This window comes from Hylobates moloch, unplaced genomic scaffold, assembly GCF_009828535.3.
Source record: "Hylobates moloch isolate HMO894 unplaced genomic scaffold, HMol_V3 SCAFFOLD_13, whole genome shotgun sequence".
In the NCBI taxonomy this organism is placed as follows: Eukaryota; Metazoa; Chordata; class Mammalia; order Primates; family Hylobatidae; genus Hylobates; species Hylobates moloch.
This window is the reverse complement of record NW_026652288.1, coordinates 44,946,679-44,967,164: the sequence shown is the minus strand read 5'-3', so window position 1 is coordinate 44,967,164 and position 20,486 is coordinate 44,946,679.

Here is a 20,486-nt window from a genome sequence, read left to right as displayed (position 1 = left end):
ATCACAACTAAAAGAACTACAGAACCAAGAGCAAACAAACCCCAAAGCTAGCAGAAGACAAGAAGTAACTAATATCAGAGCTGAACTGAAGGAGGTAGAGACATGAAAAACCATTAAAAAAATCAATAAATCCAGAAACTGGGTTTTTGGAAAAATAATAAAATAGCTAGCTAGCTAGCTAGCTAGACTGATAAGAAAAGAGAGAAGAACCAAATAAACACAATCAGAAATGATAAGGGGGATATTACTACTGACCCCACAGAAATACAAACAACCATCAAATAATACTATAAACAACTCTATATACATAAACTAGAAAATCTAGAAGAAACTGATACATTCCTGGACATATACACCCTCTCAAGAGTAAACCAGGAAGAAATTGAATCCCTCAGTAGACCAATAATGAGTTCTTAAATTGAGGCAGTAAAAAACAGCCTACCAACCAAGAAAAGCCCAAGACCAGATGGATTGGCAGCTGAATTCTACCAGAAGTACAAAGAAGAGCTGGTTCCATTGCTACTGAAACTATTCCAAACATTTGAAAAGGAGAGACTTCTCTCTAATTCCTTCCATGAGGCCAGCATCATTGTGATATCAAAACCTGACAGAGATACAACAAAAAAACTTCAGGCCAATATTCTTGATGAACATCAATGCCAAAATCTTCAATAAAATACTGACAAACTGAATGTAGCAGCAACATCACAAAGCTTATCCACCATGATCAAGTCAGCTTCATCCCCAGGATGCAAGATTGGCTCAATGTATGCAAATCAATAAATGTGATTCATCACATAAGCAGAACTAAAGACAAAAACCACATGATTATCTCAATAGATGCAGAAAAGGCTTTCAATAAAATTCAACATCTCTTCATGTTAAAGGAAGCATTGAACAATGATACCTCAAAATAACAAGAGCCATATATGACAAACCCACAGCCAATATCATACTGAATGGGCAAAAGCTGGAAGCATTCCCTTTGAAAACTGGCACAAGAAAAGGATGCCCTCTTTCATCACTCTTATTTAACATAGTATTTGAAGTTCTGGCTAGGGCAATCAGGCAAGAGAAAGAAATAAAGCATATTCACATAGGAAGTGAGAAAGTCAAATTATCTTTGTTTGCAGATGACATGATTATATATCCAGTAAATCTCATTGCTTCAGCCCAAAAGCTTCTTAAACTGGTAAGCAACTTCAGCAAAATCTCAGTATATAAAATCAATGTGCAAAAATCACTAGCATTCCTACACCAACAACAGGTAAGCAGAGAGCCATATCATGAATGACCTCCCATTCACAATTACTACAAAAAGAATAAAATACCTAGGAATACAGCTAACAAGGGAAGTGAAGGACCTCTTCGAGGAGAACTACAAACCACTACTCAAAGAAATCAGAGAGGACACAAACAAATGGAGAAACATTCCATGCTCATGGATACAAAGAATCAATATCATGAAAATGGCCATGCTGCTTAAAACAGAATTAGAAAATAAAACTATTTTAAAATGCATATGGAACCAAAAAAGAGCTTGTATAGCCAAGACAATCCTAAGCAAAAGAACAAAGCTGGAAGTATTACGCTACCTGACTTCAAACTATACTACAAGGCTACAGTAACCAAAATAGGTTGGTACTGGTACAGGAACAGACACATAGACCAATGGAACAGAACAGAGAAATCAGAAATAAGATCGCAAACATACAACCATCTTATCTTTGACAAACTTGAAAAAAACAAGCAATTGGGAAAGACTCACTATTTATTAAATGGTGCTGGGAGTGCTGGGTAGCCATATGCAGGAAAATTGAAACTGGACCCCCTTCCTTACACCCTATACAAAAATTAATTTGAGATGGATTAAAGACTTAAATGTAAAACCTGAAACTATAAAAACACTAGAAGAAAATCTAGGCAATACCATTCAGGACATAGGTACCAGCGAAGATTTCATGACCAAAACTCCAAAAGCAATTGCAACTGAAGCAAAAATTGACAAATGGGATGTAATTAAACTAAAGAACTTCAGCACAGCAAAAGAAACTATTATCAGAGTGAACAGATAACCTACTGAATGGGAGAAAATTTTTGCAATCTATCCATCCAACAAAGGTCCAATATCCAGAGTCTATAAGAAATGTAAACAAATTTTACAGGAGAAAAACAACCCCATTAAAAAAAGTGGGGAAAGGACATGAACAGACACTTCTCAGTTGTTGTGGCCAAGAAACACATGTAAAAAGCTCAACATCACTGATTATTAGATTAGGGCAAATCAAAATCACAATGAGATACCATCTCATGCCAGTTAGAACAGCTATTATTAAAAAGTAAAAAACCAACAGACGCTGGTGATGTTGTGGAGAAAAGGGAACACTTCCACACTGTTGCTAGGAGTGTAAATTAGTTCAGTGTGATGATTCCACAAAGACCTAGAGGCAGAAATACCATTTGACCCAGCAATCCCATTACTGGGTATAAACCCAAAGAAATACAAATCATTCTATTATAAAGATACATGCAAGTGAATGTTCATTGCAGCACCATTCACAATAGCAAAGACATGGAATCAATCTAAATGCCCATCAATGATAGACTGGATCAAGAAAATGTGACACATATACACCATGGATCCTTGCAAGGATACCATGCAGCCATAAAAAGGAATGAGATCATGTCCTTTGCAGGGACATGGATGGAGTTGGAAGCCATTATCCTCAGCAAACTAACACAAGAACAGAATACCAAACACCACATGTTCTCACTTAGAAGTGGGAGCTGAGGGATAAAAACATGTAGATGCATTGGCGGAAACAACACACACTGGGGCCTGCTAAGGGTGTGGAGGGAGGAGAGCACAGGGAAGAACAGCTAATGAATGCTGGCCTTAATACCTAGGTGATGGAATAATCTGTGCAGCAAACCACCATGGCACACATTTACCTATGTTAACAAACCTGCATATCCTGCACATGTACCCCAAACTTAAAATGAAAGTTGAAGAAAAAAAAATGAGTCTCACTAAACATATAACTATTCCTGTTGCCTGGTCACTTTGGAGTCCTCATGCCAGTGGATGAAAAGGTGAAGAAAGGACTTTCTACCTAATGGAGATAATCAGCTCTACCTTTCTTGGGAAGATTTGGTTACTGCTATGTAATTGTGTCAGAGATGAGTGTTTGAAACTTACAGGTTTTACTGAGTATCTCAGAACTTTCATCACCGGTGAAAATAGTGCATGGACAATTGCTGAAACCAAACCTGACAAGACCAAGGGCACTAAAAACACAGACACCCCAGAGATGAACATCTGACTGACCCCATCAGACAAACAACTTGGACCAGGTGAAGTGCTGGCCAAGAGTGAAAGGAATCTAGAGTGGGTAGATGAAGAAGATGATGGATATTAATTATGACTTCTGTGCCAGCTGCAGATGGGAACTGTAGGTTGTTTTCTTAACTCTAGTGTAAACAAATCTTATATTTAGAGATTGCAACAATACCACCTTGAAGAGTCAGAAACACAGTGAACTAAAGATGAGACATAAGCAGATTCAAGTGGTATAACTGATGATCTATGCTTGTGATGTGCCATGCAAAATCTTGGCCCACCTGAATTCAGCAGAGATGTTGTATACTGTTCATTCACCTGATCTTACTGCCACAACACATGTATGCAGTACAATCTCTTTTCTGTGCTATGTAGCTTTCTCTTCAACTGCAAAGGACTGCTTAGCATTGTGCTACTGCAATCTCAAGTTTTAAGATGGTTAAAGTGCCCTGGGAAATTCCTCAATAAATAAAGAAAAGGAGTTGGTGTATAGTTCGGTCAGTCCCCTTATTCTCTGGGGAGAAAGACGAATTTGAAGGCACATTCTGTGTGGTTTCTCATTTTTCCCCAGTGGGATTAAGCCCTATATTTTGCAGAGGTAACCACTTAATTAACATATACTTTATTGGTTTTTCTGCCTTCCATGTGTCATGTTCTCCTCTTTATTTAAATTTTAAGAGCTGTTAAAATACGATGTATAAAGGAACCAAGGGGAGATTATCTTGATAACTTATAGCCTGTCTGTGCTGTAAGTGGCCACATGCAAATGTGCAGTTGAAGGATGTTCTACAGGAATATTTACCTAATGCATTTCATTTCATCTGATTTTGTTGAGAGTGGTTAACTGTCAGTTCTATACAGAATTCAGATTTCTCAACCCAGAACATGTCTGCATTTCAGTATAGTTTCTATTCCCAGACAACAACTATTTTTGTTCTATAAACTTGCTTTTTGGTTTTGTTACTTTAATATAACTTACATTTCATCCTTTCATCTCCAGATCGTGGTGATGCTTAAAATGCAATAAATGCCGCAGCAACATAAATTGACACCAGGGAGCATGGAAAGGAATGTATATCTGCTTAAGGAGATTTTTTCAACCTCAATCTGAATATTAAACAATGTTTGTGCCATCAAAGAAGGCTGAATCAAGGCATATCAAATGAATAGCGATCCTATTTAGAGCTGGCAATTTTATTCCTAATAGACTAACAAATATCAAATAGCTAATATCAATTCACTATTCTTTAGCTTAGTTTATGGTCAGTGGATTTTACACTCATTTATCTAGAGATGTTCTTTATAATAAGATTTTAAAAATTTATGATGTGTTTAACAATTCCACTTATGGTATTAGGAGACTCTAGGGACAGTAAATTTGAGTATATTTCTGATTATTATTTCTAAATACCATCCAGGAAGACATCTCCAACAATACAATCATTTCCATTTTTTTTCTTTTTAGTCTTGAATCTAGACAATATTTTACCAATACCAAGTAACAGAGGAAATATAAATATTTAAATTTTATTCATCTAAAGCTTCCATATTTTCTATTTAATAGCAAAAGGTATTTAAATGATGACACTGAGGGTGCTCAATGCCCAGGCCGGAGTGCAGTGGTGAAATCTCAATTCACTGCAACCTCTGCCTCCTGGGCTTAAGTGATCCTCCAACCTCAGCCTCCCGAGTAGCTGGGACTACAGGCTAAATTTTGTATTTTTTGTAGAGGTGGGTTTCACCATGTTGTCCACACTGGTCTGAAACTCCTGGGCCCAAGTAATCCACCCACCTTGGTCTCCCAAGTGCTGGGATTACAGGTGTGAGCCACCCTGCCTGATCTATCCAGGAAATTAACCAAAGGATAGAAAAGGATAATTCTATCCAACATACTTATTGAATGCTTAGTAGGTGCCTGACACTGAAGGAAATCTAATGCAATGGGTAAATCTATACAATGTAAGTCTTAGCTTTGCTATTTCCTGACAATGTCATTTGGATTATTATTACTAACTTATCTGCCAATTTCTCTGTCATTCAAAGGAAAATATGAATTCTTGTATACCAAGCTTGCTATTAGGGTTTTATGTAATAGTATATGTAAAATGTCAAGCAGTGCCTAGGGCAAAGTATTCAACAAACGTTAGTTATTTTTGGACTCCAGGGATCCAGGGATGAACAAGTGAGACATCTCACATGGAGACAGACAATTTAATATGTAATTAAAATACAGTGTGATAGTGGTAAGTGACAAAGAGAGTGTGTCATAAGACAAAAGCAAACAGAATCTAGATGAAAGTAATATTTAAGTCCAGATCTGAAGAGAAAGAGAAAGTTAGCAGGAAAAAAACAAAAGAATGACATTCCAGAACAAATGAAGAGGCCAAATGAATGAGAGTATTATGACTTCAAGGAGCTAAAATAACTTAAGTGTAGCTAACTAGGTAGCATGACTGATGTTGTAGCAAGAGGTAACATGACCTCGGGAGAGGTCAGCAAGCTTAAATCAGTGGCTCTCAAACCTTTTGGTCACAGGAGCCCTACTCACTCTTAGATACTACCAAGAACCTCAAATGGCTTTAGTTTATATGGGTTATATCAATCAATCAATATTTACCATATTAGAAATTAAAACAGGAAGTTTTAAAGTATTTATTAATTTATTTAAAAATAGCAACAAAAAACCCATTATGTGTTAACAAATATTTTTATAATAAATATTTTCCCAAAACAAAATATTATTAGAAGATTGGCATTGTTATACATTTTGAAAATCTCTTTAAAGTCTGTCTGAATGGAAGATAGCTGGATTATTACATCTGCTACTGAATTCAAGCTTCTGTGATAAGTTATTTTTGTTGACATGTATAAAACAAACATAATCTCACAGAAATTAAGTAGGAAAATAGAAGGAGTATTTTAATAGCCCTTTCGGGATCTATAGTTTTGTATAGATAGTTTTGTATAGTCTTCTATCCACAATTATCTATACAAAACTATGCAAAAAATCAACATGGAGTAGTTTCTTAAAGGTTAGTTGCAATGTGAGACATGACCCCATGTCGATTAACTTTTAATATACTGTTATATTAAAATTCATTGGTCTATTTTGGACTTTGAAAGTTTTTCCCATGTATAATTTTGCATCATCAGACATTTGGTCATTTGTAAATTACCCATTCACTGTGTTGTCCCACAGTTGTCTCTTCAGAAAAACTTTTACGTATTGAGAGGTAACAGGTTCATGATGTTTCATTCGTTTCTAATTTTAACTGAGAAGCAGAAATTTTATTATTGGTAACAGATACTATCATTTTTAAAATAGTCTTGCTCATTCGTTTTTGAGAAAATGTTAGGTAAATATCCACTTCTGAATAACCACAGTTTGTCTTTCAGTTGTTCTTTCAAGTAAGAATGATGTTCCATTGTGAAAGTGAGTAGTTCAACTTGCATATCAAACAATTGCCAAGTACTTCAGAAGTACTTTATCTATACTTCCCATTCCTTCACACAAAATATTAAAAAGACTTGTCCACGGCTGGTGGCTCACGCCTGTATTCTCAGCACTTTGGAAGGCCGAGGCGGGTGGATCACGAGGTCAGGAGATCGAGACCATCCTGGCTAACACGGTGAAACCCTGTCTCTACTAAAAATACAAAAAATTAGCTGGGTGTGGTGTCAGACGCCTGTAGTCCCAGCTACTCGGGACGCTGAGGCAGGAGAACGGTGTGAACCCTGGAGGTGGAGCTTGCAGTGAGCCGATATTGGGCCAATGTACTCCAGCCTGGGCAACAGAGCGAGACTCTGTCTCAAAAAAAAAAAAAAAAAATAGACATGTCCACAAGGGGTGAGACATGGCAACATTAATGAGTCTTACTTCTTTATTGAGATCATTTTTAAATAAAAGTGTATTTTTAAAAACCTGAGAGTGTATAAAAATGAATAATTTAATGACCTAGAAAGTTTGATGCCACTGTCTTGATTTGTGATTAAGTGATAGTCCACCTTTATTTTTATCAGTACAAAGGGCAAAATATATTTCAGTATTGTTATGAAAAAGTTATGATCATACAGACCTCTGCTAGGGTTTCAGTAACCCAGGCATTTTGGCCACACTTTTTCTAAGAACCATCAGATTATAAAATGAAAAATATCCAAGAAAAGGAAACTGATGACAATTTTAAGTGGTATATAGTTTATGTTATTTAATTGTGTTTGTTCATCATAAAAGGTCTCATTAAGTGTTTAGGGAGCTGTTATGTAAATAGAAATTAGATATGTCTTGTGTTTGGTTTTCTAAAACCAATAAATATAAATGGCAATCAGATAGATTAAGGGGCAGCATGAACATGAGTTCCCTAAACATCACTGACTTTTTCCCATTGTAAAGCTATTTGGTGTTGAGTTTCTAGGAACTGAGCCATGGCAGAAAAATCATCAATGCTATTGGGTATGTTTAATGCTAGAGAGGTCGCTGGATAAAATGACCTTCAAATTTTCCTAAAATGTTGAGATTCTGTGATTTTTTTATTTATTAGATTACCTGAAATATAAAACAATATGAAATGTATGAAAAATGACAACCAAAGGCTTTGTAAAATTGGTTCTTCAGGTTTGTTTTTTCTTTTTAATTTTGCTGTTTAATACAGTTCCACTGATTTCCATAGAGCAACTGCGCTTGGAAGGAAATTCTAATGCTATGTCTTTGGTGAAAGCGTCTACCCAAACACAGTCTGCTCAGGCCTAAATAATGTTAAAAGCTGCACATGGAATTGTGTTAAAACAGAAATAAATTATGTGTAATTTTGCTTGGTGCCAATTAATTACTTTTTTGAAACAATTGTTTTTAATGAAGTGTATGTTTTATTTGTCTGGTTATCATAATCACTTTTTGCTTTGTTAATTTTTCATTTTTCAAGAGTGCAATGGAATTTGTATATCAATTCAAAAAGGGTTAGAGCAACTGTACATGTTGAGGAACTACATATATTAAGGAAAAACATAATGAGTAGGCAACAAGTTTATTAATTGTTTTAATGAAATTTTACCTCCAGTTAAATTTATGTGACACCTACACAACCATTTGATTCAGTTAATTTGGAGAGAAAGAAGTGCAGTGATGTTGGATGATCATTGGCTTTCTGTATATTTCAGTAAATTATACTGATAATTTTTGATGCTGTATATGTATAGCAAAATATACTTTGATTTAAAATAATACATTTTGTATTTTGTCAACTAATTAACATAATGTATAAAAAGGTACAGAGAAATCTCCCTCTCTCCTTTTCTCTCTCTTTCTTCCTATCTCTCGCTCTTTCTCAGTAAAATGAAAAGTAGTAAAGAGACATAAGAAACTAAGAGATAAAAAGATGCTCACCTGTGAAATACATGGAGGTGAAATCATCAGAGATTTTAAAAACAAATGTAAAAAGAAATCCGTGGGTTTCTTTCATTCTTCATTCTCACTATCTCCTTACTAATATTTAAGAACTTTCCAATCACATCATTCCCCATCTGAAGTGGCTATTATCTGCTCCCTTGCTCTTTCAACCTCTTCTCTTTTGCATGGTAGCTTCTTTCATCTTTAGCTGTTAAAAGATAACTCTAAACATTGTTTAAAGAACAAGCAATCTGAGGTGAAGTTCAAAAAACACTAAAGAGTATTACATTTATTGAACTGTGCTTAAGATCAATGCATTATGAATTTCCTATTAGAGCTCTTCACTATTTTCTGGACACATTCTTCTATTCTTTGTTACATGTATAATGTACTGAACCTGCAGGTAAGAAACATTGAGCTTCACCTTCAGACTTGTCTTGGTTTTCTCATGTGGGCTTTCAGTAATTCTCTCTAAATCAATATTTGTTCTTTCTATTAAAATACAAGCTCTTACGAGCAAGATACAATTTACTGTGGATAAGAAATCAGCAGAATATAAGCTCAGAATTGTGGTAATTCTAATGCCTGAGACTTCAGTACAAAAAAAAAATTATTTAACTACAATGTGGAATTTGTCTGCAATAGAAGTTAATTTAAAATTACTTAAAATATTTGTTATGAGGTAAGCCTTGCTGAACAGCTTATAAGGATAAGATTTAAGTAAGTTACAGCACAGTTTTGGTATCATGATTATAGTTTTTTTGGAGTTGATTTTTATAAGCCCCCAAATTAAACAAATTTGATACATCTTGTCTTTACTCACTGTGGTTCTCATTTGTCAAGGCAAAAATTGTACCTGACAAAATTAAAAAGGCAAGGAACACTTTATTTAGGCTATTGCAAAAGGAGAGAATGAACTTAACTCTGATGAAACAGAGGGCTGGAGAGTTTTTAAGAGCTGAGGTTGGTAAGATTCTAGGCCACCTCTATTTGCTAATTGGCTTTACCCAAAGGAAAAGTAAACTTTTTTGTATTTTCGTGACAGGAGGTAGTTCTACAACTTGGAGCAAGACATCCACGGAAGTTACGCTATTACTCTCCTATAGAAACAGGGAGATAGGGGTACTATCTTCCTTAATGTTTACATTTCAAAAGAATGGTTCCCAGGTCCTTGAGAAAGATCTTCCTGTCCATAATCATGATATTGATACCATAGTCATGATATTGTGAATGTGCTGTAACTTACTTAAATTTTATTCTTATAAGCTGTTCAGCTAGGCTTACCTTACAACAAATATTTTAAGCAATTTTTAATTAACTTCTATTGAAGAAAAATTCTACATTGTAGTTAAATTATTTTTCTTTGTACTGAAGTCTCAGGCATTAGACTTAACACAGGTTGTAAAACTGGTAAAAAGCTTGTAGAACATTTCCAGACGTTTCATAGAGACAGAGAAAGAATTGACAATTGACAATTTTCTAAAGTAAATTCTCTAAGCAAAGGGAGGTTGAGTTTAGGTGCAGGAGAAGCTTGTCTAATGTTTGATCAGATTGAGGGAAAGAAGAAAACTGTTCTGGTCACATGTACATTTTCTTCTATTGAGACCTGTGTTCTATTCCTTTTTCATCAAATTAAGTCATCCTAATTTCTGACAGATAAAATAATTATATGTTACCAAATTTGAAGGGAATGATTATTGTTTCATGGACTTTTGTAATAAACATATCCATAACATATTTTTGATTAGTTGTTGAGAGCCCACACGTATAAATTACTTTTGAGTACCATGAAAAAACAGAACCTATAAGATATTTTCTAATGTTGAATGGCTATAATGCTGTATTTGTCATACTAATTGGTGATTATGACATTTCTAGTATTTACAAGATGGGGAATGTATTAGTGTTCTCTAGAGGGACAAAACTAACAGGAGATATGTATATATAAAAATAAGTTTATTAAGGAGAATTGACTCACATGATCACAAGGTAAAGTCCCACGATGGGCCATCCACAAGATGACGAGCAAGGAGGCCAATAGTGGCTCGGTCCGAGTCCCAAAACCTCAAAAGTAGGGAAGCTGACAGTGCAACCTTCAGTTTGTGGCTGAAGGCCCAAGAGCTCCTTGCAAACCACTGGTGTAAGTCCAAGAGTCTAAAAGCTGAAGAACTTGGAGTCTGACGTTTAAGGGCAGGAAGCATCTAGCACAGGAGAAAGATGAGGGCCAGAAGACTGAGCAAGTCAGCTTCTTCCACCTTCTTCTGCCTGCTTTTTCTAGCTGCACTGGCAGCCGATTGGATGGTGCTCACCCAGATTGAGGGGGGTCTGCCTCTCCCAGTCCACTGACTCAAATGTTAATCTCTTCTGTCAGCACACACTCAGACACACCCAGGAACAATACTTTGCATCCTTCAAGCGAATCAAGTTGACACTTCATATTAACTATCACAGAGGATAATAATAGTTGGAAAAATAATTGGTTTTTCTTTCTAAAATCTTGGGAAAGGTTACATATATGTAACCTTTTTAATAAAACATGCACAATCACTTGGTTTTAACCAATATGCCTTGAATAGATGTCTATTTTAATCATCTCAACATTATTTATTCTGTGGAAGTCTTCAAGGATCTCAAAAGACACATATTTCATGATCTCAGTTGCATGTGAAATCTAAGAAAAGTTGAATTCACAGAAGTAGAGAGTAGAATGGTGGTTACCAGGGGCTGAGGGATTGGGATTGGAAAGATGTTGGTCAAAGAGTATGAAGTGTCAGACATTCATTCAAAGAATGATAAGTATGTGAGGTAATCAATATATTTACTAGCTTGATGTAGCCATTCTACAACGTATACATATTTCAAAATATCCTGGTATACACCATATATATAATTTTTGTTTGTCAATTAAAAATAAATAACAAGAAAGAGAAAGAAACTTAGAAGCATATATTAATATAATTAAATGCAATCTTAGATAATGTCAAGTTCTGCCATATCATTTAATAGGTGAGGAAAAGGATACAAATGAAAATGAGACAGTCCAGAGTCACAGTGATCATCTGGAAGACTTTAACCCAGTCACTAAGCTCTTAAATATTCCCTCAAAGGCAGAAAGTATATATGATTTGAATTTGTCTGGAGAATTGCTAAATACTTGATTAAAAACATTTCTTAGGAAACTATGGACATGAGTGAAATGAAGATTAAAGAAATACTAGGACAGATCGTAAAATAAATATTCAACATATGGTCGAGACAGTTGCAAGTAAGGATCATCTTATAATTTTTAAAATTCTACTTTGAACATACTATAATGAATATTGCATTTTATCAGATACTTTAAAGTGTAACTTGACTATGTCCTATAATTATTTATTGACTCTGACCAAATGTGTGTATAAAGAAAACTTTAATCTTATATGTTGAGGAAGAGTAGTTTTTAGTTTCATTTTAGAGAAAGAAGTTAGTTTGAGTGACCCCTTTTTATGTGGGTCTTGACTGCTCTTAATTTGAATTGAATGGATAATTAGCAGGCAGAATTACCTAGAGAAAACAAGTTATTTTGAGTTCTCCAGCGGGAATTACCTAGTAGGGATTCAGCCTGGTGTGCAGAACATCTCATTCAAATTATTGTAACTTAGAAACATCTTATGTATGGCCATGAAATGGTGCTGATTAAAGACTTTTCTGAGGGTATGAATTAAATAAAGCATTTTGTAATAAAACAAGAGAACAAAATGGAGTGACAGTGGAGGCAAACCTAAGGAATACCCTTGGCATGAGCGTGCTTTTGTTGTTTCTTATTGGTAGCTTAGCCTTTCCATTTCTCTTTCAGCATAGTATGTAGACATCAGGAATAGAACTAAAGCTGAACAGAATATTGCTTTAACAGAGCCAAAGGCAAAGTACATCCTCAAGTAAACTTCAAATGCAACCTGGGAAATTAATTCCAAGTTGACTCAAATGACAACACTAATTTTGGTTTTAAGGCAGAGTAGTGTGGAGGGGATAAGAATATTATTACTCTATCATTACTGTGTGTGTGATGACAGGGTTCAAGCTGCATAACTAGATAATAATGGGAAACAAATGTTCCAGAAATTTAGATACTGAGAAGAGGTGGTCAGGAGTGTAATGCCTCTGTCAGGAGGTGACGAGTACACTTTTCACCCTGTACATTATCAAAATGGTTCCTGAGTAAAAGAAAAATAACTAGTTTTATACAATCCCTTTAGTATAAATGTTTCCCTATATGGTCTGGAATAAATACATTAAAAGATATTCTGAGTGCTGACTCACATATTATTATTTTAAAGGGAGTATTGAATGTGATTATAATACCTATCTTTGAGGATATGAGTATTCAAACTCTGAGCATATATATAAATGTATAATATCATATGATATATTTATATGTGACTGCTCTTGAATTGAATAGATAAGTAATAGGCAAAAAGGCAGAAATAACTAGAGAAAATGTTATTTTCAGTTATCTAGTGAGAATTAGCAAGTAGATATTCAGCCTATTGTGTTGGTTTTATATATGTGTAGCAAGTGCCTAGTTCAGTGCCTAGCACATCCCTGACAATAACAGTAGCTTCTTTTTTATTATTGCTTATGTTGATACTACAAAAACTGTGGAAAACCCTAATACTTATATTTGACTTAGATATGTAGTCTTTGCTTACTATACAACTCAGATATGAATATATTTTATTGTATAAGATTCAAGTGCAAACAAATATAAAGAGGAAATTGTGCAAGTTCCCTTTACTCCCTCTCCTCAGGCCTGCTTTCAACTTTCATGATCACCACTACATGGTGTGTATTATTTGGCTTTGCATTTATAAGCACTTACATGCAAATAGAGAATGTATGAACTTTTTTTTGAACCTACTTAGGGACAAAGGGAACTTTCCTTCCTCTCCCTCCTGAAGGTTAGATAATATGAGTTTACAAAACAAATTGATCTAGCCTGGGCAATATGGTGAAACCTTGCCTCTACAAAAAATACAAAAATTAGCCGGGCATGGTGGCATGCATCTGTAGTCCCAGCTACTTGGCAGGCTGAGGTGGGAGGATCACTTGAGCCTAGGAGGCGAAAGTTGCAGTGATCTGAAATAATGCCGCTGCACTCCAGGCTGAGCAACAGAGAGAGATCCCGTCTCAAGAAAAAAAACAAAACAAAACAAAAAACTCAGAAAACAAAAAACACAATAACAAAAACTGACCATAGAGAGATTAACAGGAATTAAAGGCATATACATTTATTAATGTGCATAAACACAGAGCCATACAAAATAGGAAGCTCAAAGTAGAGTCGGATGACTAAAACTTTTATACCATCCTGAGGTTACAGAAATATTAAGAGATTGGACTTTTGGGATGGGGAAGTGTTGTCATAGGTTATGGGAGAGTAGGGAGAGGAAATCATGATAAGCAAAGACTTTCTTGTTATGCGGATAAAAATCTTTCAGGTAATCTCAGAGCTACCTTCTGAAAAAAATAGATGATAGCCTGTGGAAAAAGTTTCTCCATCAGATCTTTAAAAATGTCAGATGTGTAGTCCTCTTTTTCTGTGAGTTAATCTTTCCTAGAAACAGGTAAATCAGGTAAATAAGTCTCAGAGATAGGGTATTGGCACCTGCTGTTTATTTCACTAATGTAGATTTCCTCTACAGATGCAAATCTCCCCCACAAAAGACAGCTTTTCAGAGTTTTCACTGTGTTTGAAGCCCCTCTAAATGGCTGTCTTGAAATATACCAAAGAAGTATATTTTAGGGTAAGCATATTTTGGCTTCTTTCATTCCCCCATTTCAAACTTTATTTTCAGAAAGTTTTATATATAAAGTAATGTTCGGAACTATGGAGAGATTTGGGTCAGAAGTTTTGGGAAAAGACATTGACACAGGGGAAGAAAAGAGATTGAATCAAGCAGAAAAGAACAAATTAGAGCACATTTTCCCACGTTTTCTTGAGTCAATCTCTTAGTCTTCAGAATAGGAAAGTTAAGTTAAAAAGTTGTGTCTCGTTTCAGGAAGTGGTATTGCAGATGGGCTCCCATCAATGTTAGTTCTCAGTGTGGTATAAGCATCTCTATATGGTGGAAGCACACAGGCATTCAATAAGAGACTTTTCTATTAAAACAAAAGAAAAACAAAGGTTAATGTCTGGAGTTAGGAGCTAGTCTCTGAGTCTGGAGGGCAATCAGTTGAGAAGATTCTAGACTTGGCCTTAAAAGTATTTTCAATTGGAGTGGGTGCAGGCAGTGACAGGCAATGTGACAGATTGTCCTGGGTTGCATTTTGCATGTCACAAAGTTTGTCCAGATATAAGCTGTTATGGTGACTTTTTTTTTAAAGCCAAGTTGACTAGCTTCAGATTGTAGGGCCTCAGGTAATAGGCAGTTTTAATTTCTAGAGATTACAAGTAAGAAGGGTGGGAAAAAAATGGGAATGTTCATTTGGAGACTTGCAGCCAGGAAAGAATTCAGAATTTATTCCAAATTGCAGGTAAATAATAGAATTTCAAAAACCAATGAACTGGAATCTAAAAACATAATAGGTGTACTATAGGAATTTTTTCTGAGACATATTTTTTCCCTATATATTTACCTCCATTTTTACAAAACATATTTGTGGTAAGATTAATTTGTTTGCAAAATAAGTTGCCCAGGCTGGTCTTGAACTCCTGAGCTCAAGTGATTCCCCTGCCTCGGCGTCCCAAAGTGCTAAGATTACATGCATGAGTAACCATGCCTGGCCTATAAGGAATCTTGAATTAGGCTTAAAAGCCTCTAAAGGCTAGTGAGCGAAGATAGAATTGACTCACCCTCAAATTGTGTCTATAATTATAGTATCTGAGTGAATTCCTTTCTTCTCAATGTCTTCAAATTAGCTCATGGTTCTTGGGCCTGCCAGAAAGTGACATTCTTTACCTACCTGCAGGGAAACGGTGTGGACTATGCATTTAAATTATCAGGCCATTTTTTTCCAAGGGGTTTTTACTGGCTCCATAAAGCCCCTTAACGTAATCTTGTCACTTCTGAAAATATGACATTCTAGTCAAAGCCTCAGTAAAATAACCATTGTTTCTAATTGTGTCCTATAACAAAAGAACACAGATTCTCATTCAATTTATCCAAACGTTATAATGCCTAAAATATGAACACTCACAGATAGGTTCCTAATTCTAAAAGGATCAGTAGAGACAAAGGTAAATGTTTCAATTCTGTTTACAAAATTATACTTAACCAAATTATTGCAAGGTATAAATAACTTAAAAGTGAAAAAGTTTCCTTAAATTTGGAAAACAAAAGGAATCAGCAATGTTCCAAACAAAATGTCATAAAAAGACATTTTATTCAAATGTAATGAATTTTTGTTTTTTGGAGTTGAGTTGGCAGTTTCATGAACCCATATTTCTCTTTTTTTCAGGTCTTATTGGCATTTATTTTATTTTATTTTTTAACTTTTATTTTAGGTTTTGGGGTACATGTGCAGGTTTTTTATATAGGTAAACTTGTGCCATGGGGGTTTGTTGCATAGATAGATAATTTTGTCACCTAGTACTAAGTCCAGTATGCAATAGTTATTTTTTTCTGCTCCTCCCCCTCCTCCCACCCTTTATCCTCAAGTAGGCCCCAGTGTCTGTTGTCCCATTCTTTGTGTTTATGAGTCCTCATCATTTAGCTCCCACTTATAAGTGAGAACATGCAGTGTTTGGTTTGCTGTTCCTGCGTTAGTTTGCTAAGGATAATGACCTCTAGCTCCATCCATATTCTTGCAAAGATATTATCTTATTGTTATTTTATGGCTGCATAATATTTCATGGTGTATATGTACCACATTTCCTTTATCTAAAATCTGTCATTGTGGGCATTTAGGTTGGGTCTATGTCTTTGCTACTGTGAATGGTGTTGCAATTAACATTAGTGTGCATGTTTTTTATGGTAGAATGATTTCTATTCCTCTGAGTATATACTCAGTAATGGGATTGCTGGGTCAAATAGTGGCTCTGTTTTAAGCTCTCTGGAATCACCATACTGCTCTCCCCAATGGTTGAACTTATTTACACTCCCACCGACAGTGTAGAAGTGTTTCATTTTCTCTACAAGCTCATCAGCATCTGTCATTTTTTGGCTCCATAGTAATAGCCATTCTGACTGACATGAGATGGTATCTCATTGTTGTTTTGATTTGCATTTCTCTAATTATGAGTGATATTGAGCTTTTTTTATATATATGCTTTTGAGCGTATGTCTGTCTTCTTTAGAAAAGTGCCTGTTCATCTCCTTTGCCCACTTTTTAATGGGGTTCTTTGCTTTTCTCTTCTGCGTTTAAGTTCCATATAAATGTTGGATATTGGACCTGTGTCAGATGCATAGTTTGCAAATATTTTCTCCCACTTTGTAGGTTGTCTGCTTACTCATTTGATAGTTTCTTTTGCTGTGCAGGAGCTCTTAAGTTTAATTAGATCTCATTTGTCAACTTTTGCTTTTGTTGCAATTGCTTTTGATGTCTTTGTCATGAAATCTTTGACTGTTTCTGTGTCTGAGATGGTATTGCCTAGGTTGTCTTCCAGGGTTTTTATAGTTCTTGGTTTTACATTTAAGTCTTTAATCCATCTTGAGTTGATTTTTATACATTGGGTAAAGAAGAAGTCCAGTTTCAATCTTGTGCATATGGCTAGCCAGTTATCCCAACACAATTTATTTTATAGGGAGTCCTTTCCCAGTTGCTTTTTTGTCAGCTTTGTTGAAGATCAGATGGTCATAGGTGTGTGGCCTTATTTCTGAGATCTCTGTTCCTTTGGTCTATGTGTCTATCTTTGTATGAGTGTCATGCTGTTTTAGTTACTGTAGCCCTGTAGTATAGTTTAAAGTCAAGTAGAATGATGCCTCCAGCTTTGTTCTTTTTGCTTAGGATTGCCTTAGCTATTAAGGCTCTTTTGTGGTTTCATATGAATTTTAAAATAGTTTTCTATAGTTATGTGAATAATGTCGATGGAAATTTAATAGTAATAGCATTGAATCTGTAAATTGCTTTGGGCAGCGTGGCCATTTTAATGATAAGGATTCTTCCTATCAATGAGCATGGGATATTTTTCTAATTGTTTTTGTTATATCTGGTTTCTTTGAGCAGTGTTTTATAATTCTCCTTGTACCATTCTTTCACTTCCCTGGTTAGCTGTATTCCTGGATGTATTATTCTTTTTGTGGCAACTGTGAATGGGATTGTATTCCTGTTTTGGCTCTCAGCTTGGCTGCCGTCGGTGTATAGGAATGTTAGTGATTTTTGTACGTTGAGTTTGTAAACTGAAACTTTGTTAAAGTTTTTTTTTATCATCTGAAGTAGCTTTTGAGCCAAGACTATGGGGTTTTCTAGACATAGAATTGTGTCATCTGCAAACAAGGATAGTTTAACTTCCTCTCTTTCTATCTGAATGCCCCTTAATTATTTATCTTGCCTGATTGCTCTGGCCAGGACTTCCAATATCCTGTCAAGCAGGAGTGGTAAGAGAGGATATCCTTGTGTTGTGCTAGTTTTCAAGGGGAATACTTCCAGTTTTCCCCATGAACTATGATGCTGGCTGTGGGATTGTCATATATGACTCTTATCATTTTGAGAGAACCCATGTTTCTTTTTTTTTTTAATTACTATACTTTAAGTTCTAGGGTACATGTGCACAACGTGCAGGTTTGTTACATATGTATATATGTGCCATGGTGGCGTGCTGCACCCATTAACTCGTCATTTACATTAGGTATATCTCTTAATGCTGTCCCTCCCCCCTCCCCCCACCCCACAACAGTCACTGGAGTGTGATGTTCCCCTTCATGTGTCCATGTGTTCTCATTGTTCAATTCCCACCTATGAGTGAGAACATGCGGTGTTTGGTTTTTTGTCCTTGCCATAGTTTGCTGAGAATGATGGTTTCCAGTTTCATCCATGTCCCTACAAAGGATATGAGCTCATCATTTTTTATGGCTGCATAGTATTCCATGGTGTATATGTGCCACATTTTCTTAATCCAGTCTATCATTGATGGACATTTGGGTTGGTTCCAACTCTTTGCTATTGTGAATAGTGCCGCAATAAACATACATGTGCATGTGTCTTTATAGCAGCATGATTTATAATCCTTTGAGTATGTACCCAGTAATGGGATGGCTGGGTCAAATGGTATTTCTAGTTCTAGATCCCTGAGGGATCGCCACACCGACTTCCACAATGGTTGAACTAGTTTACAGTCCCACCAACAATGTAATAGTGTTCCTATTTCTCCACATCCTCTCCAGCACCTGTTGTTTCCTGACTTTTTAATGATGGCCATTCTAACTGGTGTGAGATGGTATCTCACTGTGGTTTTTGATTTGCATTTCTCTGATGGCCAGTGATGATGAGCATTTTTTCATGTGTTTTTTGGCTGCATAAATGTCTTCTTTTGAGAAGTGTCTGTTCATATCCTTTGCCCACTTTTTAATGGGGTTGTTTGTTTTTTTCTTGTAAATTTGTTTGAGTTTATTGTAGATTCTGGATATTAGCCCTTTGTCAGATGAGTAGATTGCAAAAATTTTCTCCCATTCTGTAGGTTGCCTGTTTACTCTGATGGTGGTTTCTTTTGCTGTGCAGAAGCTCTTTAGTTTAATTAGGTCTCATTTGTCAATTTTGGCTTTTGTTGCCATTGCTTTCGTTGTTTTAGACATGAAGTCTTTGCCCATGCCTATGTCCTGAATGGTATTGCCTAGGTTTTCTTCTAGGGTTTTTATGGTTTTAGGTCTAACAATAAGTCTTTCATCCATCTTGAATTAATTTTTATATGAAGTGTAAGGAAGGGATCCAGTTTCAGCTTTCTACATATGGCTAGCCAGTTTTCCCAGCACCATTTATTAAATAGGGAATCCTTTCCCCGTTGCTTGTTTTTGTCAGGTTTGTCGAAGATCAGATGGTTGTAGATATGCAGCATCATTTCTGAGGACTCTGTTCTGTTCCATTGATCTATATCTCTGTTTTGGTGCCAGTACCACGCTGTTTTGGTTACTGTAGCCTTGTAGTATAGTTTGAAGCCAGGTAGCGTGATGCCTCCAGCTTTGTTCTTTTGGCTTAGGATTGACTTGGCGATGCGGGCTCTTTTTTGGTTCCATATGAACTTTAAAGTAGTTTTTTCTAATTCTATGAAGAAAGTCATTGGTAGCTTGATGGGGATGGCATTGAATCTATAAATTACCTTGGGCAGTATGGCCATTTTCACAATATTGATTTTTCCCACCCATGAGCATGGAATGTTCTTCCATTTGTTTGTATCCTCTTTTATTTCATTGAGCAGTGGTTTGTAGTTCTCCTTGAAGAGATCCTTCACATCCTTTGTAAGTTGGATTCCTAGGTATTTTATTCCTTTTGAAGCAATTGTGAATGGGAGTTCACTCATGATTTGGCTGTTTGTCTGTTATTGGTGTATAAGAATGCTTATGATTTTTGCACATTGATTTTGTATCCTGAGACTTTGCTGAAGTTGCTTATCAGCTTAGGGAGATTTTGGGCTGAGACGATGGGATTTTCTAGATATACAATCATGTCATCTGCAAACAGGGACAATTTGACTTCTTCTTTTCCTAATTGAATGCCCTTTATTTCCTTCTCCTGCCTGATTGTCCTGGCCAGAACTTCCAACACTATGTTGAATAGGAGTGGTGAGAGAGGGCATCCCTGTCTTGTGCCAGTTTTCAAAGGGAATGCTTCCAGTTTTTGTCCACTCAGTAT